This window comes from Larus michahellis, chromosome W (assembly GCF_964199755.1).
Source record: "Larus michahellis chromosome W, bLarMic1.1, whole genome shotgun sequence".
Lineage (NCBI taxonomy): Eukaryota > Metazoa > Chordata > Aves > Charadriiformes > Laridae > Larus > Larus michahellis.
The window spans coordinates 16,118,472-16,141,669 of NC_133929.1; the positions used below are offsets into that span (position 1 = coordinate 16,118,472).

The window sequence follows — 23,198 nt, forward strand, 5'->3', positions numbered from 1 at the left end:
TTCCTTTTTATTTTATTATTAGTATTTCTTAAAGTAGTTTAGTTTTTTTTAAAAAAACTCATAACGCTCTTTATCTCTCTCCTTCCTTTCCTTGGAGCGAGAGCTGGGGGAGAGCATGTGTCATCTTGTCATTGGCCAACCCAGCCCAAACCATGACAAAGACTATCAGGAAATGCATCCAGAAATATTGAATGGTTTTATTTCAAATTGAAACACTTACTCTGAGACTGTACTTCCAAGAATCTCCTCCTGTCTCTTCTACAGCTATTATTTCACAAAGAAAAAGAGAAAGTATTATGTCAACTATGTTTCAGTATGTTTAGTATTTAGTTATGTGAATATCACAGACTACTGAGAGATCTCTTGATATGAAAATCATCTCTAGAGGGAATATTTGTCCTTGTAACAAAACAGTTGAAAATTGAACAGCCACTATCGCATGGGCAATTTGTAGAGGCAATGTGGATATAAAACCTCTTATGCCAGTATCTAAATAAACTGCAATCAACCATACAACACGTTTCTTACTGAAGCCTTCTGGATCTTCTTCCCACATCATTAATTCTTCCCTTATCAGCAGGAAATAGTGAGTGATTAATCTCCTACATATTTCCGTTAGTGTTGAATATGTGAAAAACGCTGTCTTTATCTTATGTGCTTCAAGAGTTTCAGGACTGCTATCTGAAATAAAACATAGGAAAATCCAAATTACAATTAAAAGGCTTAATGATCAAACAGTAGTCTAGCAAAACTAGAAAGAAATCAATAGATAAGAAATCCTCAGGAGAAAAAAACCCAAAACATTTTCATGGCAGACTTTCAAGTGTACTTTTGTTAATCAAGCTAAACTCCTAATTTCATTTACTTTTAAGAGAGTTCTTTAGCAGCAAAATTGGACTGAAGGGTTTTTAGGGCTTCATGAAGTATTTATAACGCTTTTCAGCTACTACGTAGATGAAAAGAAAAACTTTTAGCTGTGGCTTTTGTTGCACTTTTTTTTTTTTAATTTAGCATTGCTGAAGAAGCTAATTATTAAACACACAGCACTCAAAGAAAGTTTCATTTATACCTATTCAGAAAGTGTATCCAAATATAATCTTAAAAATAACTTGGGATTTTTTAGGACTTAACATTGGTTAAAGAAAGTAGCAATAAAAAAAATAATTGTATAAATACATAAAAATACAGCCAACACAAGCACTCTATGTCAGTCAAAAATTAGTAAAAAGAAATTATTTTTCTCTATATTTTAATTTTTTAATCACCCAGTTTGCAGAAAGTCAAGTGCTTTTATTAGACTATGCTATATTCTTTTTTCAAGTGACTACATACCTAGTTCAATAACTCAAACACGAGTATGAACTTTTACAAGTAGAAATTTCACTTAATAATCAGTAGATTTATGACATTAATGTATTATAAAATTATGGAATAACACTGAAATACATCAGTGTTATACTACTTTGTGCGTCCAAAGAAGAGCAACAAAGATGGTGAAAGGTCTAGAGAACAAGTCTTATGAGGAGCAGCTGAGGGAATTAGGTTTTAGTCTGGAGAAAAGGAGGCTCAGGGGAGACCGTATCGCTCTCTACAACTACCTGAAAGAAGGTTGTAGCGAGGTGGATGTGACAGGACAAGAGGAAATGGCCTCAAGTTGCTCTAGGGGAGGTTTGATTGGATATTAGGAAAAATTTCTTCACTGAAAAGGTGAACCAAGATGGTCCTGCCACTGGCCAAGGCTGAGCCAATCAGCAAAGGTGGTAGCACCTCTGTGATAACATATTTAAGAAGGGGAAAAAACTGCTGCACAACTGCAACCAGAAGAGAGGAGTGAGAATATGTGAGAGAAACAACCCTGCAGACACTAAGGTCAGTGAAGAAGGAGGGGGAGGAGGGGCTCCAGGCACTGGAGCAGAGATTCCCCTGCAAGCCACGATGAAGACCATGGTAAGGCAGGCTGTCCCCCTGCAGCCCATGGAGGTCCACGGTGGAACAGATATCCACCCACAGCCCATGGAGGACCCCACGCAGAAGCAGGTGGATGCACATGAAGGAGACTGTGACCCCATGGGAAGTCTGCACTCAAGCAGGCTCCTGGCAGGACCTGTGGACCCATGGAGAGAGAGGAGCCCACGGTGGAGCAGGTTTGTTGGCAGGACTTGTGACCCCATGGGGGACCCATGCTGGAGCAGTCTGTTCCTGACAGACTGCACCCCGTGGAAGGGACCCACACTGGAGCAGTTTGTGAAAAACTGCAGCCTGTGGGAAGAATCCACATTGGAGAAGTTTGTGGAGAACCATCTCCCGTGGGAGGGACCCCACGCTGGAGCAGGGGAAGAGTGTGAGGAGGAAGGAGCGGCAGAGGCAATGTGTTATGAACTGACTGCAACCCCCATTCCCCATCCCCCTGCACTGCACAGAGGGAGGAGGTAGAGAAAAATCAGGATTGAAGTTGAGAGTGGGAAGAAGAGAGGGGTGGGGGGAAGATGTTTTAAGATTTGGGTTTTATTTCTCATTATTCTACCCTGATTTGATTGGTAATAAATTTAACTAATTTCCCCAAGTTGAGTCGTTTTGTCCATGACAACAATTGGTGAGTGATCTCTCCCTGTCCTTATCTTGACCCACTAGCCTTTCATTGTATTTTTCTCCCCATTGTCCAGCTGAGGAGGGGGAGTGATAGAGCGGCTTGGTGGGCACCTGGCATCCAGTCAGGGTCAGCCCACCACATCCATACATACAGAAGTGTATGAAGGTTCAGAATGAAACACAGAAACAGAACATATAAACTGCTTTATAGTCAACTGCATTTCAAATTCACTGTGTTTCTATATTTCAGAGTACTGGTATTAGTTAATTACAACAAACACCAAGCATTTTATCAAACTTTTCTCAAGGGAAATATATATCAAACTATTTGATGAAAATTAATCAGTTTCCATACCTCAATACTTTTAAAATTAGTTCAGTGAAAACTAAAACAAGCAACAAAAAGATATTCATACTCCTCATGGATTTAAAATTACTTTAGCAAGTCAATGGCCATATATATTAATAATTTAACCATTCAAATAAGAATTATCAACATAGACAGAAGCATACATTACTAACTTGAAGCATTAAGTGCTTCAAAAGAATGTCTTAAAGGAGTTTAATTCTTGGTAACAACTAGCAAAATGTTACTCAAGATATAAAAAATGTTTTTGGTAAATATTAGCATTACCTTCAATATTTTTGGATGGCTTGGAAGCATAACTTTTTACAATCATCTTAATAAGATTCAGGCACTGTACAATAAACTGCTCAAATAGAACTCCTTCACCAGCCTCTGTGAAAACATAGCTTACAGCAAACTTCAATGACCTCTGAATCAAAGGAGTAAATGAAAAGGGATGTTGATCCAGGAAGTCACGGAATCATGGAATCACAGAATCTTCAGAGTTGGAAGGGACCTCTAGAGATCATCTAGTCCAAAAGCTAAAAATTAAGGAAGTAGAAGAGCAAGAAAAAGAAATAAAATTACTTTTTGTGCAAGTCTTTTATGAAATCCTTTCATAAACTAAACTATAAGTCTATTTATATAAAATCATAAAAGAAAACTGAACAAGGACAGGACATTAGGAAGAGATCAGTATCAATGATTAATGAAGCATTATTTCTCCCTGAAATTCTGGATTCATATTCAAAATTACCTTTTTTTTTTATTAAGTTTAAGGAACAATACCCATTTTCAATTAGACCAGCTTACTAACAACACAGTATATAAAACATATCAGCCACATTTAAAACCCTGAATATTGTAGCAGATAATTCATCCCTATTAGAATTATCGTAAGTAAAAGAGGCATGAGGGAAAGAATTCTTCATTTTTTTTCTCCACTCACTGCAGTACAAGCACTTGCTTCTTCAGCTTAGTTTTCCAACTAGCAATCTAGAATGCACTAGTCAATTCCTTTGATCTCCTCTACTACTGCAAAAATGTCTAAACCTAAATTCTTGCATCTGAATTTCTATGGATGGTAGATTATCTATGAATAAAGTGTATTTTCTCTTCAGGTCTATGAAAAAAAGATACACATGGCCTCATATACTTTGCTTGTTAGTTCAAAGTAAGAAGTATTATGACAAAGACTAAGAATGCTGGGTCAAAGCATCTTCAGTTCAATATTGGTGAAGCTGACCGGTGCCTCCCATCTCTGATGATTAGGCTGAATATTTAAATAAGACCTATGGCCCAAAAATAGAGTCTGCAAACAATGGGAATTCTGTAAGTTTTATATCTATTAAAAACAGAGCAAGTGACAATACTAAAATTACCTTCTGATAATATACGCAATTAATGGTTCCACAGAATTAGTTGAAAACTACAAATGTATTATATAACACAAAAGTCACAGAGGGTGAGAGGTGTTTTTTTTAATCTTCTTTCAATAAACTAAAAGTGGCCAGTTATTCAATAGAACTAACAGTGCCTTAGAAATAGCAATCTAACTGCTTATAAAAGACAGGATGAAAAGTTTATCTCTTCTTTATTCATCAATGCTGATACCAAAGTTTTAGCAAAACTTCCAGAATTCTTTTTTGAGCAAAATGCTAGCTAAATAATTTACTTACGGAATGCACTTAATTTTGTTTGAGCTAAGGAAATGCATTCTTCACTCCTGCAACTTATGTCAGCATGAGTAAACAGATACCCTTTTCTTTAAAAAAAATCAAAAATATATTTCATAACAAAGAAGTTTTAAGTTGTAGTACCTTCCATTTCTTCAAAAGATCTGAAACCTATTGGATTAAAGGAATATATATATCTGAACGGGGACTGCACTTCCAGAACAGTTAACTATTCAGTAACTAAATGGCGAATTTACTTACCACTTCAGTGAACAGAATTATAGTCTTTTCTAGATGGTCTCTGCATACGTTTTCTGCTCCTATACTTCTACCTGGTAAATCAGATATTTAACAACTATCATTTTTTTCAAACTTTCCTTTTCTTTCTGGATAACTACATTTTAAAAAATTAACATTGGAGAACAACTTGTTTTATCTGTAGTTCAGGGATTATGGCATCCAGAAAAAAGTTCTATGGCAGAATAAATTCAAAGTCATAAATTTAAGGTAATGGGTACTGGAAAAAAATAATCTTTAACCATTTCTCTCAGCTGCAGTGAAATTCACTGTAACTGATCAGAATAAAACAATAGGAACATCATTACAGACAACTCAATGATAAAAGACAGTTAAAGTAATGCAAGCAAATGCTAGCATAGGGAAGAAGTAAAAAAGCATTGAAAAGCTGAAAATGCCCTTATATGAAAACTATGGCATATCCTTACTACATAATGCTATGTGCTTTTCTTGAAACCCCACCTTAAAAAAAATCATTATGGACACTGGAAAACATTCTGAATTTACAAAAAACAAATAAACCTTTTATTAAAAAAAAAGAGAAAACGAAAAAGAGCCATAATGAAGGCATACATGCAAAAAACATGATATAATAAGATGTCCTGGTTCTGGTGGGGATAGGGTTAATTCTCCCCAGGACACAGGTATTCCATGCCATGTGAGCTATGCCCATCCTGAGTTGCCGGGGGCGGGGGCAGGAAGTCTCTGCTTGGAGCGGGCTGGGGCGTCTGGTGAGCGGTGAGCTGCGGGGAGCGGCGGTTTCCGTAATCGTGTTTGTATATTCCTCTATTCACGTTATTGTTGGTGTTTTCCTGTTCCCTTTGCTGTTCTGTTAAACTGCCTTTGTCTCAACCCAAGAGTTTTGCCTTTTTCTTCCAATTCTTCCCATATTGGGAAGGCCCAAGCGAGCGGCACGTGGTTCTTTGTTGCCGTCTGAGGTTAAACCACGACATAAGAGTAAACCCTAATCTTGTAAAATAGTCGTGCCTGCTTTTGCAAAACAGCTTATTGATTAGAAAAGTGGAGATGGGAAGCTTCAGCTCAATTCTTATCTTAGGACATTCAAACCCCACAGGCCTATGTTCTAGGGGACTGTGATAACCACTAAGCTTCAGGATGGGATGGCCTTCAATTCAATCTACTAAAGCTAGGCAACTATCTTGCCAAAAATGAAAGAAGGGCTAGAAAGAGCATGACGATACTATATTAGAAGGGGCAAACATTTTCATGCAGAGAAGCCTGCACTTTAGAAAAGCAAAAAAGGTATTTAATTTTGGCATTGAACACAGTGGCAGTTTCCAACTTTTCTAGAAACAAGGCTCAGAGCCCAAATCAGCCCCTCTCACCTAAGTACAGGTTCCTGATCCAAGTACCTTCATTTGTATCAAAAAAATTCTTTCTACTCAGTTTAGACATCTATCCTAAGAAAAAGTGTTGTTGAATTCTAAAAGAATGACCTGATAATCTTTAAATGAATGAATGGCTTGTACCAGGCCTACTACAAGTACACAAGCAAGAAAAGAGTGAGTTCAGATGCAACACTGCTGAACATCTTTTTGTTTGCTTCAGGTAACCTCCCTGCAAAAGTACTAGCACCTGCCAATTATGCTTATATTTCTGTTGACTGTGTTAACCTGTGGTTGCCTGTCTTAACTACTCTTCCAGGTATAAAGTACATATAGCTGAACATGGTCTTTATTTCCCATTTGACACTTACAAAATACATGGCAAACTCCAAGAAAAAGAACAACAAAACCCTCCCAAACAAGAAAACTCAAGATGATCTGGGTTTTAGTAGCATCTAGATATTTTAATATGTATACTTTGTCACTCCATGGCTTAAGATTTTTTTATTTTTTTTTAATTGGCATTATCACACCAAGTATTATTTTGGTGTGATTTTAGTCTTTTAATATAAAAGGACATTTTTACTGAAGTCTTTCCTGTACAGTTTCAGCAGCATTTAAAGTAACAGCTCTGTACTTATATCAAAATCATTTAGGTGCAAGGTATTTTTTTAACTGTATTATGCTTTCATCCAGTTTCTAATATTTAACAACCAATACAAGGAAAAAAGATTCAGATACTTACTACACTCCAGAAACTGTTTTAGCCATTCAAACACTGCATGCAGAAAACCCTGAAAAAAATATAAGTATGTGTCTTAAAGATGAAGCTCATTTTGCACTGTATTACAAGAAGAAAGTTGAGTCAAACCAAAGTCAGTTCATATGTGTTACTAGCTCAGACATCACCTTATCACTTTTAACTAAACTAATTGATTATCTTGGACAAGCAATTTCCTCATGAAACAAATTAGCTATCTAGGAGACTGCATAGATGATCCAAACTGACCTTATTAGTACCACGCAAACAGCATAGCATCTCTAATAGGAAGATGTGTATGTAAATATAGGCATATGCTTTACAATCTGCTTATCCAGTTCTTTCCTGTTCTCAACTTCCTAGTTTAGGATGTAGCTCTTGGGTACCCAATTCTTCCAGCAAAGCAGGCAGTGTTTGGGATTAAGGGAGAGGTTTGGGTTTCTTTCTTCTTTCTTTTTTTTTTTTCCCCCAGATGGGCTGCATACCACAGGCTTTCATCTCATAATCAGACAAATTCTATCAATAGAATTTGATAGGACAAATATGCCATTACATTCATCATTAAATGAAAACATCCTCTTCAAATGATGGCAGAGAATACACATAAGACATCTTCCAGTAGAGAACAGGGGTGTCGCTATCATGTGACATGAAAACTGGAATTGGCACTTTTTTTTAAAACATCATGCTGTTGGTGTCAGCGTTTAGGATCTACCTAGGATCTGACAGTTCTTAACTGATGAGAGGACAAATGAGAGTGTGTTGCTTGATCTTCCTTTACATAACACAAATGCGTGCCTTTGTGCCTAGAGCTATCTTTAAACATAGCTCTAACAACACCTGAAATCATCACAAAAGATTTCTAATTTAGAACTAGAAACAGATATGTGTCACTTACCATCACCTCTACGCTCCAATGAGGTTCTACAAACCCATGGACTGTCAGTTTACGAAGGACTAGGGAAGAAAAAAGTTACTCGTGTAGATATTTCTCAGCCCTTGTTCCAACAAATTTCAGAACACGATTATAGTTAGAGTTGCTGTGCCTTTCTTCCAATTCTCCAAATTAAAAAATATGTTTAATTTTGGGCCTTTGGATGCCTCAACCATACCTAACATGAATCTAATCTTGTTGAAATTACTTTAAAATTCAGTATATTATGTGTAAAACAATGAAGAGAACTACAAGAATTATTGAATTATCAAGAATTATGCAAAAGCTGTAAGTATTCACCCTCTGAAAGGTTTGGAACAGAAAAAGGGCCAAGTACAGTCAACTAGAGTCCATAAGCTGTCTTATAAATTTTCTCAGGTTTATCACTGCCAGTAAACCAGAGAAGCCACATGCTGCATGTTCTGAAACATTTCAAGACTGATATCATCTAAATTGCAAGCCCCACACACAAATATCTCAATTCTTCAATGCAGCAATATACAGTAAGGATATGTATTCTTCCCACTAATAAGTACTTGAGCATCAACCCAAAATCTAAACTGATTGCTAAGACTACCTCTTCACTGACCATAAAGTGAACTTAACACAACAAAATTCATAGCTCAGCTTCCTCAGTGAAATGCCTAAAGATAGATACAAGCCTAAATTACAACAACACATAAAAAAGCATCCTGTTATGCCCTCCACTTTCCAACCTCCTAGACTTTGACTTCTTACAACACGCATATCGGAATGGTACATACTGAGAAACAAGAGTACCTTCTCCCCCTTCCGTGCTTTCTTCCTTGCTAAAGGCACAGTTAAAATAAATCAAGATTACTAGTTTTCCCAATGAATATGGCTTTGTTAGAGAATGTTAAGACTCTTTACCAAAGAGGACTTGATCATTTACTGTGAAGAAACTTATTTCATTCCTTATATTTAACATCATTCTATATTATTACCTTTCAATGACAACAAGGTTCTTTCTAATGAATTTGTGGCTGCAGCTTCATCCCCTGTACAAACTTGCTGTAGGAACGTATCAGTATGATGATTCCACAAGGAACATGCAAAGCTATAAATACCTGATGCAAGCTGCAAAAGGAAGAAAGACCAACAATATATTTGATTTCCCGAATTTGGCTATAGCATAATAAATTCCTAAATTTTAAAGGCCAGTTTAGACTTAAATTATTGAATCCATCTTCTTGCATAACACAGGCCACAGTGTTGCGCTTGCTTCTTTGTTGTATGGAGTTGTACTAATCCAAAGATGTTTTCCAGAAAAATATCTTGTCTTAATTTGAAGATGTTATGATAGAGTCACCTGCTTGCTTGACTACTTGTTCTACAACTCTACCACTTAAAAGATAATTATTTAGGCCTCCTTTCTTATCTGATTTTCACTAACTCCAGCCATAGGTCTATAATAGCATGTGAAGCTTTGCGGTGAGTTGACCTTGGCTGAACACCAGGTGCCCACCAAGCCGCTCTATCACTCCCCCTCCTCAGCAGGACAGGGGGGAGAAAATAAGATAAATATCGTGGGTCAAGATAAAGGCAGTTTAATAAAGAAAAAGCAAAGGCTGCATGCAGAAGCAAAGGAAAACAACCAAACAAAAAGATTTATTCTTGACTTCCCATCAGCAGGTGATGTCCAACTACTTCCTAGGAAGTAGGGCCTCAGTACATGTAGCGGTTGCTCCAGAAGAGAAACACCTTAATGACAAATGCCCCCTCGTCCTCCTTTCTCTTAGCTTTTATTGCTGAGCAGACGTCATATGGTATGGAATATCCCTTTGGTCAGCTTGGGTCCTGGCTATGTCCCCTCCCAAGCTCTTGCCCATCCCCCCCAGCCTACTGGCCTTTGGGGGTGAGGGGATGTTGGAGAGGCAGCCTTGATGCTGTGGGAGCACTGCTCAGCAGTACCCAAAACACTGGTGTGTTATCAACACCTTTCTAGCACAGCACTATGAGGGCTGCTATAGGGAAAGTTAACTCCATCCCAGCCAGACCCAATACAGGCTTCAAAAAACTCTCTTTTCTCCTCATTGCCTCCTCTCCCACAAGATTTAAACTATTTGTCTTACAGCACAGTCAACATCTGAATCAGCTTACTCTGGGATACAGTTAGCAGTTACATGCATGTATCTAATAAAAACAGTATTGAACACTACACTAAAACGTTATTTTGATGATCTCTGCAAACCCTAACTTTCTGCCTCAAATTATTTTAAATACAGAATGACAAATAGTTTCTAATTAGCTAGCACTGAACAAATCTTAGATTTAATTCACATTACAGTTTCCAAACAGTGCTTATCTGATAAAGATATTTGAAGTAAAAGCAGAAGATAAAAGTTTCTCATTCAGTTATGGTAGCACTTGACAGTTTCAAAGTGGAAAGAAGAAATTGCATTTAGTCTGCTACGCGTTAGATCAATAGAATCAAAAGCACATATTACCTGCTTATTTAGTTCCTTTGACTGAGTAATGGTGAGACAGCAGAAACATGACATATCTGTAAGCATGAGCTCATAATCTTCAAGTACCATGTTACATGAAAAATTTATCAATTGTTTCTAAAGATGAACTAAAAAATGTTGAAATACTTTCTGTAACTACTTATTTGAACACATAAAAGAAATCGTAATCTGTTAACTTAACCTTTTAGAACTTTTAGCTTCGAATGGCTACGTTCTATGAGAAAGGTTTTTCAACTGTCCAAGAGAAGTCACATACCACTCAATAGATGTGAATTCCCTTTACCAGGAGACAGAAGCAGCAGATGTCAAAGTTGTTCAATTTTGCCGTTATTAAAAATAAAAAAAATCTTTAAATGTGAACCCCGTAGTGTCAGATGCTCAGAAAATTTCCTTTTCCCACCTAAAGTTCAAAAACCTGAACATATGCAATGTTCACAATGGTGAAACTAGATACACTAAAAATTGCCATTAATTTCAAATCAGATGATAGAGGATCTTTGCATACTGAACATATGCACAAGTTAAAAAACATTTAAGCATAAAAGACTGCCTAAAGAGTATGCTTATTAGAATGAAATTTCAATGGTATTTTTGACAAGAACTGCCTTAAAAAAAATTGTTATAAGCCTTTTCTTCACATCTGAAGTTGTCTCACTTTCCAAACAAAAGAATATACAAAGAAAATACCAAAACAAATTGCATTCCATAAGGAAAAAGGTTCATACAAAACTTAATGAGTTTCTTGGAAACACAAAAATGACTGAATATAACTGAGCTCTTTTTGTGCCTGGTAAGATGGTGGAAATACAGCAAAGGTACTGTTGGACAACATGATGACTTTAACAACAAATACTGTACCTTATGACCTATAAATTCCTTTCTGTCCCTGTACTGAGATGGTATGGATTTAGCTATTTTATGAAGGTGGGGCTTTGGAGTTGGGTTTTGATTGTTTTTAATTTTTTTTTATATATCTTTGAGCATTAACAGTATTTACAGCTGCATATTCAGGCTGAAAAAGCAACACCTTGATTTAGGAGAGCACTAGAAAAAAGTCATTAACTCGCTCTTTCTTTATTTCTTTGGAATAAATACCTGTGAATATACCAAAACCTGTATTGTACAAATAGTCAGAAATCATGTATAATAGCCTAATAAATTTCAAAATATAAATACAAATATTTCCTATACAGAGATTATATTCATCCATACCTATTTATGGCAGAGAGAGAAAAAACTGTTCCTACACACACACATCTCATAGCAACATATCACCATCTCAGTCCTGTCCTATTACAGGAGCCAGCCTTCAGTTCCTCAGACTCCTAACGACTAAAATTTCACCTTAATGATTTCACTGCCAGAAAATTTTTTCTACGTATATGAATAGGTAAACCTTCAGAAATATACTTCATTATCTGCACTATAAACTTTTCTTTAAAATGGAGGAATAAAATGAAGTTTTGAAAATTCAAATGTAACATGTTTGGAAAAGGTGTTTAACTCACTGAATTCAGCTAACTGTAAAATTAAAAACTGTAAAACTGGATTGGAGATGCATCAGCCTACAGCCAAAGGTACATCTGTGTTCTAATCAATAGATTCTTAGAATGGAGAATATAAGCTGCATGAAACAATATTTGGCATTTGCAATCTTACCTATTAATTAACATGAAGAAATAAGTTGATCTGGAAAAACTCCAATCATAAACACATTTCCACTGATGATAAAAGCCAAAATACTGTGGTATGGAAGTCCAAAAAGCAGTGGTTTTTAGAGATTATATTGAATTATGAATGCAGAGCACTCTTCCAAAGCTACCGCAATTTCATATATAATAAAATCTGCTGTACAGCATAGCATAAGGCTGTTATGCATATATTGTGCTGTAGATGAAGCTCTGCTTCTTAACACAAGTTATTAAAATAACACTCAAATTGCATGCAAAATTAGAATCATAGGATCTTCATGGTTGGAAAGGACTTTTGAGATCATCAAGTCCAACCATACACACACAAGAAACCCCAAACCCCTACAATCTCTGCCCTTCAGAGCATGCCCTGAAGTGCCAAATCTAGACATTTCTTAAATACCTCTAGGGATGGTGACTCAACCACCTCCCTGGGCAGGCTGTTCCAGTGCCTGACCACTCTTTCAGTAAAGTAATTCTTCCTAATATCTAATCTAAACCTTCCCTGCTGCAGCTTCAGACTATTTCCTCTGGTCCTGTCATTATTCACCTGGGAGAAGAGGCCAACACCCACCTCTCCAACCTCCTTTCAGGTAGTTGTAGAGGGCAATGAGGTCTCCCCTCAGCCTCCTCCAAGCTAAACCTGCCCAGCTCCCTCAGCCTCTCCTCATATGACCTGGTCTCCAGACCCCTCACCAGCCTGGTAGCTCTCCTCTGGACCCGCTCCAGCACTTCAATGTCCCTCTTGTACAGAAGGGCCCAGAACTGAACACAGTACTCGAGGAGAGGCCTCACCAGTGCCGAGTACAGAGGCACGATCACTTCCCTACTCCTGCTGGCCACGGTATTCCTGATACAAGCCAGAATGCTGTTGGCCTTCTTGGCCACCTGGGCACACCGCTGGCTCATGTTAAGCTGGCCATCCACCAGCACCCCCAGGTCCTTTTCTGCTGGGCAGCTCTCCAGCCACTCTTCCCCAAGCCTGTAGCGTTGCTTGGGGTTGTTGGGACCGAAATGCAGGACCCGGCACTTGGCCTTATTAAACCTCATACAGTTGGCCTTGGCCCATCGATCCAGCCTGTCCAGGTCCCTCTGTAGAGCCTTCCTACCCTCAAGCAGATCAACACTCCCACCTAGCTTGGTGTCATCTGCAAACTTACTGAGGGTGCACTCAATCCCCTCATCCAGATCACTGATAAAGATATTAAATAAAACCGGCCCCAAAACTGAGCCCTGAGGGACACCACTGGTGACCGGCTGCCAAGAGGATTTCACCCCATTAATCACAACTCTCTGGGCACGGCCATCCAGCCAGTTTTTACCCAGCGAAAAGTACACTTGTCTATGCCATGATTCGCCAGCTTCTCCAGGAGAATGCTGTGGGGGACGGTGTCAAAGGCCTTACCAAAGTCCAGATAGACAACGTCCACAGCCTTCCCCACATCCAGAAGGTGGGTCACATGGTCATAGAAAGAGATCAGGTTGGTTAAGCAGGACCTCCCTTTCCTAAACCCATGCTGGCTGGCCCTGATCCCTTGGCTGCCCTGCACTTGCCCTGAGAGCTCACTCAAGATGATCCTCTCCATGATCTTTCCTGGTACCGAGGTCAGGCTGACAGGCCTGTAGTTCCCCGGATCCTCCTTCTGACCCTTCTTGTAGATGGGTGTCACATTAGCCACCCTCCAGTCATCTGGTACCTCCCCTGTTGACCAGGATTGTTGATCAATGATGGAGAGAGGCTTGGTGAGCTCTCCTGCCAGCTCCCTGAGTACTCTTGGGTGAATCCCATCCGGCCCCATAGACTTATGTGCGTCTAGGTGCAGAAGCAGATCATTGACTACTTCCTCCTGGATTATGGGTAGGTTGTTCTGTTCTCCATCCTTATCTTCCAGCTCAGGAGGCTGAACCCCCTGGGGATAGCTGGTCTGACTATTGAAGACGGAGGCAAAGAAGGCATTAAGTATCTCAGCCTTCTCCTCGTCCTTGGTTGCAACTTTCCCCCCCGCATCCAGTAAGGGATGGAAATTCTCCCTGGCTCTTTTTTCGTTGATGGATTTATAAAAACTTTTTTTGTTGTCCTTAATGTTAGTGGCCAAGTTGAGCTCCAGCTGGGCTTTTGCCTTCCTAATTTTCTCTCTGGATAACCTAACGAGATCTCTGTACTCCTCCTGAGTTGCCTGTCCCTTCTTCCAAAGGTGGTAAGCCCTCCTTTTATTCCTAAGTCCCATCAGAAGTTCCTTGTTCATCCAGACTGGCCATTTTCCCTGCCCTTTAGACTTGCGACACTTGGGGACAGCCTGCTCCTGGGCCTTTAAGATCTCCTTCTTGAAGAGCGTCCAGCCTTCCTGGACCCCTTTGCCCTTCAGGACTATCTCCCAAGGGACTCTCTCAACCAGTGTTCTGAACAGGCCAAAGCCCGCCCTCCGGAAGTCCAAGGTGGAGGTTTTGCTAACCCCCCTCCTTACATCACTACGAATTGAAAACTTGACCATTTCATGATCACTAAACCCAAGATGGCCTCCGACCACCACATCTCCCACTAGCCCTTCTTTGTTTGTGAACAGTAGGTCTAGCAAGGCACTTCCCCTGGTAGGCTCACCTAATAAAGATTTCAAACATTTCACCTAGAAACTGACTTCTAATTATTTCATATTGTACATATAACCACCAAAGTAAGAGCATTTCTGTTTCAAAGGCAGGCAGTAAGGTCAACATGCCTACCTTTAATTCACTGCCAGTTAACCATGGGCAGTGGCAAGCATATAAAATAAGTTGTTTGCATGCTCTACAATACTGCATTACTTACATCATGGAAGAGTTTCCGATCTGCAGCAAGTCGTTTGGATGCCAGGGTCTTTGTAACATGATAAAAGGTAAGTAATGCTCTGTGTTGTCGAAGATTGTCCTGAACTTTCACAGATTCTAGAAGAGTGGGTATAAGTTCTGGCCATTGCCTTGGGCAGTCCACTCTGGCAACTTCAGCAATCAGTACAGAGATCTGAGTTGCTATCTGCAAAAAAGCAAAACAAAACCACAGGTACCACAAAGTCAAAGATCATTTAGGAAATGTACACTGCAGAAATTAACAGCCAAATAAAACCTGAATTGAAAAAAAATAGTATGGATTGCTAGTGTTTTGTGTGGTTTTTTTTCTTTAACTATTTTAAAGTTTGTTGAATGCAAATAAAAGTGGAGAAAAAAATTTATTTCTTCCACTTTATGATTATAGTAAATATTTACATAAAATGCTGTTAGCTACTTTGTTTAAATTTTACATGAAGACCACTAAAGTTATTTGTTCTAGAAATCCAATAAATGAAAAACCATTTTTTACTTAGTGATATTTTCTATTGCTTTCTACAAAAAAAATATAGACTGCCAAATATATATCACCCTTATTTCTGCTATACCTGAGTTTGAGCTTTTAGACAGAGACATTCCTTCCCCCCAAGCACATTGGCCTGTGAGCTGCTGTCCCATCCCAGTGGCTGAAGCCAAGACTCACTTGCTCCAGATCCTCACACTCCAGGCCAGGGACATGTACACCACCCCCCTCCCCCACCTGTTTGACTTCAGTTGCTGGCACCAAATCCCACTCCCGCCAGTCTTGACAGCAGCTGACACCTAGTCCTTGCAGCACGCGCACCAAACAGTGAGATTACACAGAAATATATTTAAGGGATTTAACCAGAAGATGGGACAGACTGTGGTGATCAGGTGCAGGGTTTGTTCAGACATGGGTACTGACCAGTAATGGTTTACATGACCGATCCTTTTTTATGCCTCTTTCTGTTTATTCCCCTACTTTGCTCCTCCCTGACTCCCTTCTAAACATTCCTTAATAAATTTTGTATGGTCCCACATAACCCCACCTCAAATATCTAACTGTTCACATTGAAAAGGTCCTTGATGGATAACCTTAGTGAAACAGATGCTCTCACCTTCCACATATACCCTTACAACAAACACTACACTTCAATCCTAGGGAAGAAATTACCTTATGATGCTATAAAAGGGAATCCAAGCAACCTATGGGCATAAGAGGGAATAACCATACCCTCCTTTACTGCTTCATTAGCTGTTTCACGTGAAGCCTGACCAAATAAAATCTTTTTTATATGTAATACAAGAAGCAACCTCTACAGGGATCCCAAGATTGCTTTTCTTGAGGACTGGCTTTTTAAGTGAAAAAAAAAATAATCTGTTGTTATATATTTCAAGGACTATTGTGTTCCTCTGTGTTCTCTACATATGGTAAATACCTTCAGAGGCCATGGAAATTATGCTCCCAACATATGGTATGTTCTTTTTTTCTTCTCCCCCTCCCTAGAAATCAGCTCGAATCATCGCATCACAATATCATGTCAAATTCCTATATTTTGGGTTGCTTTTTTCTTTTTATATATACAAGGGTCATAATTTTTCTACCTTCAATGATGCAGAAACAAGCAGCAGATAGCAACTATATTATGAAGTATCTGCAACTGGAAAAGAATGCTTATCAGGAACACAAGATATCAAACTTCACATATATCAAGGAGACTGGGGACTAAATGAAAGGTGCCTGTGAAATGAAACATCAAGATACCTATAACACAGATTGGGGAACAGGGGAGAAAGAAGGAGAGATGGACTGAAATACCTTTCTGCAGTTGCCAGCTGTTAGTGCCCAAAGAACCTTACCTCCAAAGCATGACAGCAAACAAAGTGCAGGATACATGTCTGTATTGGGTTTATGTGGCAAGGTTTTGGTAGTGGGGGGGCTATAGGGGTGGCTTCTGTGAGAAGATGCCAGAAGCTTCCCCCATGTGCAATAGAGCCAATGACAGATGGCTCCAAGATGGACCCGCTTCTGGCCAAGGCCGAGCCAATCAGCGAAGGTGGTAGTGCCTCTGTGATAACATATTTAAGAAGGGGAAAAAACCTGCTGCGCAACTGCAGCCAGAAAAGAGGAGTGAGAATATGTGAGAGAAACAACCCTGCAGACACCAAGGTCAGTGAAGAAGGAGGGGGAGGAGGGGCTCCAGGCACTGGAGCAGAGATTCCCCTGCAAGCCACGATGAAGACCATGGTAAAGCAGGCTGTCCCCCTGCAGCCCATGGAGGTCCACGGTGGAACAGATATCCACCCACAGCCCATGGAGGACCCCACGCAGAAGCAGGTGGATGCACATGAAGGAGACTGTGACCCCATGGGAAGTCTGCACTCAAGCAGGCTCCTGGCAGGACCTGTGGACCCATGGAGAGAGAGGAGCCCACAGTGGAGCAGGTTTGTTGGCAGGACTTGTGACCCCGCAGGGGACTCACACTGGAGCAGTCCATTTCTGAAGGACTGCAGCCTGTGGAAAGGACCCACACTGGAGCAGTTCATGAATAACTGCAGCCTGTGGGAAGGATCCACATTGGAGAAGTTTGTGGAGAACCATCTCCCGTGGGAGGGATCCCATGCTAGAGCAGGAGAAGAGTGCGAGGAGGAAGGAGCAGCAGAGACAATGTGTGACAAACTGACCACAATCCCCATTCCCCAATGCTGCTCGGGGAGGGGAGGAGGTAGAGAATGTAGGAGTGAAGTCGAGCCAGGGAAGAATGGAGGGGTGGGGGGAAGATGTTTTAAGATTTGGTTTTATTTCTCATTACCCTACTCTGATTTGATTGGTAATAAATTAAACTAATTTCCCTGAGTTGAGTCTGTTTTCCCATGATGGTAATTGCTGAGTGATGTCCCTATCCTTACCTTGACCCACAAGTCTTTCGTTGTATTTTTCTCCCCCTGTCCAGCTGAGGAGGAGTGATAGAATGGCTTGGTGGGCACCTGGCGTCCAGCCAGGGTCAACCCACCACAATGGCATAAGATTTTGTGCTGCTCATTTGTGGTTCATAAATCACGCCACAGACTTTAAATGAGCATCAATAAAGTCTCTGTAAACACACTTCAATATCTCAACAATTGTTTGGGCAACCATTTAGGAGCAAGCTGCTGGCATAAAATAAAACAATCACCCTGTCCTGGTTTCATCTGTGAAAGAGTAGTTTTCTTTCTAGTGATTGCTGTGAAAGGAATGTCAATAATACCTATTGTTTTTATTTGTTGCTAAGTGATGTTTACACTATTCAAGGACTTTTTTTCAGCTTCCCATAGAAACACAGACAGAACAATGGAATGGCCAATGAAATATTCCATGCCATAGACGTCATGCTCAGTATATAAATGGGGGTTAGCCAGGGGGTGGGAATCCACGATCACTGCTCAGGAGGGTGCCAATTCACCAGGCAGTGAGAGTGACCCCTGTCATTATTATTATTATTGTTATTATTATTGTTAATATTATTGTTATTTTTCCTTTTCTGTTATTGTTCTATTAAACTGTCTTTGTCTCAGCCCATGAGGTTTTTTTCTCCCTTTCCACTCCTTTTTTCCCCTCTTCTCCCCACCCTTCTTAGGGGAGGGGGAAGGGGGGCGTAAGGTGAGTGAGTGGCTGCATGGTCCTAGCTGACTGCTGGGGTTAAACCACAACAGTCCTTTTTGGCGCCCAGTGTGGGGCACAAAGGGTTGATATAATGACAAACCTAATCAGAGCACATTAGAACAAATATGTCATAAACATTCATTGTATTGGGTTAATAGTCACAATGTTTATTTATTTGCTCTCAAAGTTGTGGTACTTGCTCTCGGGACTGTGTCTTGCAATATCTTATCTGCTGTATGTGTTCCCTGATATGCTGTTTATCATCCCTAGGAAATGGTTTAAGATTATCATCTCACTGTGCTTTGCAGTGTGGGCTTATGATATGATGGAATTGTGGGTGCTGTGGCTGTACTCTTTAATGACTGAGAGTGACGAACAAAGCAAAACGGCAGCAGCGGTTTCATCTCTGTACTTCAGGAACCTAGCAGAAATTTTAAGTAATTACACTTTTTACCTTTTCTCCTTGGAGAACCAATCTGGGGCGGGACACCTTCCTTCACCTTCCCCTTCTTCTCCAGGCTAATTACAACAGCATTTGAGAATTTTGAATATCCTTGGGATGCTCAAACCAGCATGCTCCTTTTGCTAGGTCTTCTGAATGTGTTTCAGGTCTTGCTAAGGGTGCGTATCATCAGTGCATATGCAGGCACACTACTCCAACCCCCTCGATGAGCGCTGCGGCTACTGAACCAGAGAACCAACCCATGCCGGTATCAGTCGCCCCTTTACAGAAGAAGTGATACAAAAAAAAAAATCAGTTCGCTTAGCAAAGGATGAAGATGAACCAAGGTCATCACGAGAACAGGAGGAAGAACCAGAGATAATCACCTGATCCTTATCCCTGAGTGAGCTGCGAGATATACGAAAAGATTCTAGTTGTCATCCAGGTGAGCAAATTACCACCTGGCAGCTCCAATGCTGGGATAATGGGGACAGTAGCTTGGAATTAGAGGGTAGGGAAGCCAAGCAGCTGGGATCTCTGTCTAGGGAAGAGGGTATTGACAAGGCAATTGGAAAAAGAACACAAACCCTCATTGGGGGTTTGACTACCTGTTTGTTCTCTTTTCTCCTACTGTCTGCTCTTGTGGACATGTTCCATCTTGGAATCCTTAGGAGTGACAGGGTGGGGAAAATGCCTTGTAAATATCACCCGTATGATATTGTGTGATTCAATGCTAGGCCTTACAGCAGCTATATGTATGATCTCTCTCTCTCTCTGTCTTCTCTCTCCTCTGCACCTATACACTATGTTCAGATCACAACGGTCAAAGAAAATCTTGGAGTGTTTGAGCCACAGGGTGGTCTAAGAGATGGCCTGTAAATTCCCTGACGAGGGGCAGAAGGCCCTCCAAGCCTTCAATGGAATGCCTCAAACACTCACAAGGAAATAAATAATGCAGGCCTGGCTTTCAAAGAACTGATAAGGCTAACACTTCTGGTGCCTGAAAATGTGGGAGAAGACACATTTGCCTTGTGAAGACAAGATAGTTCTGCCACTCGTGTGGTGAGCTTGCTAGTTCTCAGTTCTCGAGGACATTGTGTCCGATAAGTGACCTTTGCTTCATTATCCACGAAATGCATATGAAAGCGCACATCCCTGCATATGCTAATGAAGATTACAGAGATCATGCTAAATATGTATGACTATGGCACTCGTTTCTCCACCCAAATCATGCTACACATCACCTGGAAGAAGGGAGAATCATAGAATCATAGAATCATAGAATTGTTGAGGTTGGAAGGGACCTTTAAGATCATCGAGTCCAACCTTTAGCCTACCCTGACAAGAGCCACTTCTAAACCATGTCCCTCAGTGCCCCATCTACTCTTTTTTTAAACACCTCCAGAGATGGTGAATCCACCACCTCCCTGGGCAACCTATTCCAATGTTTAATAACCCTTTCAGTGAAAAAATGTCTCCTAATATCTAATCTAAACCTCCCCTGATGTAACTTGAACCCGTTTCCCCTCGTCCTATCACTTGTCACCAGGGAGAAGAGGTCAGCCCCCATCTCTCTACAACCTCCTTTCAGGTAGTTGTAGAGGGTGATAAGGTCTCCCCTCAGCCTCCTCTTCTCCAGGCTAAACAACCCCAGCTCCCTCAGTCGTTCCTCATAAGGTTTGTCCTCCAGGCCCCTCACCAGCTTTGTAGCCCTTCTCTGGACACGCTCCAACACCTCAATGTCCCTCTTGTAGCGAGGGGCCCAAAACTGAACGCAGTACTCGAGGTGGGGCCTCACCAGTGCCGAGTACAGGGGGATGATCACTTCCCTAGTCCGGCTCACCACACTATTCCTGATACAGGCTAGGATGCTGTTGGCCTTCTTGGCCACCTGGGCACACTGCTGGCTCATATTCAGCCGGCTGTCAACCAACACCCCCAGGTCCTTTTCTGCCGGGCTGCTTTCAAGCCACTCTGCCCCAATCCTGTAGCACTGCATGGGGTTGTTGTGTCCCAAGTGCAGGACCCGGCATTTGGCCTTGTTGAACCTCATACCATTGGTCTCAGCCCATCGGTCCAGCCTGTCCAGATCCCTCTGCAGAGCCAACCTACCCTCAAGCAGATCAACACGCCCGCCCAGTTTAGTGTCATCTGCGAACTTACTGAGGGTGCATTCAATCCCTTCATCCAGATCATTGATAAAGATATTAAAGAGAACCGGCCCCAGCACCGAACCCTGGGGGACACCACTTGTGACTGGACACCAACTGGATTTAACTCCATTTACCACCACTCTCTGGGCACGGCCATCCAGCCAGTTTTTTACCCAGCGAAGAGTACACCTGTCCAGGCCATGAGCAGCCAGTTTCTCCAGAAATCATAGAATCGGAGAATCATAGAATCATAGGGTTGGAAGGGACCTCTGGAGATCATCTAGTCCAACCCCACTGCCAGAGCAGGGTCACCTAGAGCAGGTTACACAGGAACATGTCCAGGCGGGTTTTGAATGTCTCCAGAGTTGGAGACTCCACCACCTCTCTGGGCAGCCTGTTCCAGTGCTCTGTCACCCTCAGGGTAAAGAAGTTCCTCCTCATGTTTAGGTGGAACTTCCTATGCTCAAGTTTGTGCCCATTGCCTCTTGTCCTGTCCCCGGGCACCACTGAAAAGAGCCTGGCCCCATCCTCCTGACACCCACCCTTTAAGTATTTATAAGCGTTGATAAGGTCCCCCCTCAGCCGTCTTTTTTCCAGACTGAAGAGACCCAAATCCCTCAGCCTTTCCTCATAAGAGAGGTGTTCCAGTCCCCCAATCATCTTTGTAGCCCTCTGCTGCACCCTTTCCAGCAGTTCCCTGTCCCTCTTGAACCGGGGAGCCCAGAACTGGACACAGTACTCCAGGTGCGGCCTCACCAAGGCAGAGTAGAGGGGGAGGATGACCTCCCTCGACCTGCTGGCCACACTCTTCTTGATGCATCCCAGGATGCCATTGGCCTTCTTGGCCACAAGGGCACATTGCTGACTCATGGTCATCCTGTTGTCCACCAGGACTCCCAGGTCTCTTTCCACAGAGCTGCTCTCCAGCAGGTCAGCACCCAACCTGTACTGGTGCATGGGGTTGTTCCTTCCCAGGTGCAGCACCCTACACTTGCCCTTGTTGAACTTCATAAGGTTTCTCTCTGCCCAGATCTCCAACCTGTCCAGGTCTCTCTGTATGGCGGCACAGCCTTCCGGTGTGTCAGCCACCCCACCCAGCTTGGTGTCATCAGCAAACTTGCTGAGGGCGCACTCTATCCCCTCATCCAGGTCATTGATGAATATGTTGAAGAGGACTGGACCCAGTACTGACCCCTGGGGAACACCACTCGTCACTGGTCTCCAGCTAGACTCTGTGCCCCTAATCACAACCCTCTGAGCTCTATCTTTCAACCAGTTTTCTATCCACCCCACTGTCCATTCATCTAACCCACACTTCCTAAGCTTCCCTATGAGGATGCTGTGGGAGACCGTGTCAAATGCCTTGCTTAAGTCAAGGTAGACCACATCTACCACCCTCCCCTCATCTATCCATCTAGTCATGCCATCGTAGAAGGCTATCAGATTAGTCAGACATGATTTCCCCTTGGTGAATCCATGTTGAGTACTTCTGATAGCTTTCCTTTCCTCCACGTGCCTTGAGATGACACCCAGAACGAGCTGTTCCATCATCTTTCCAGGGATGGAGGTGAGGCTGACCGGCCTGTAGTTCCCCGGCTCCTCCTTCTTGCCCTTCTTGAAGACTGGAGTGACATTGGCTTTCCTCCAGTCCCCAGGCACCTCGCCTGTTCTCCAGGACTTTACAAAGATGATGGAGAGCGGCCCAGCAATGACTTCTGCCAGCTCCCTCAGCACTCTCGGGTGCATCCCATCAGGGCCCATGGACTTGTGAATATCTAGATGATCTAATTGATCCCTCACTTGATCCTCCTCAACCCAAGGGAAGTCGTCTTCTTTCCCTGTTACTTTATTCAATGCCTGGGACTCCTGAGGGCTGGGCCGAGCAGAAAAGACCGAAGCAAAGAAGGCATTCAGTAACTCTGCCTTCTCCACATCCTCCGTCACCATGACTCCTGCCTCATTCAGCAGTGGGCCTACAACTTCTCTGGTCTTCCTTTTGCTTCCAATAT

General features: G+C 41.7%; 1 pseudogene; it reads right to left on the reverse strand.

Moving 5' to 3' along the window:
• The window catches only part of LOC141735668 (importin-11-like), a 195,802-nt pseudogene that overhangs the window by 82,726 nt on the left and 89,878 nt on the right, over positions 1–23,198 (reverse strand).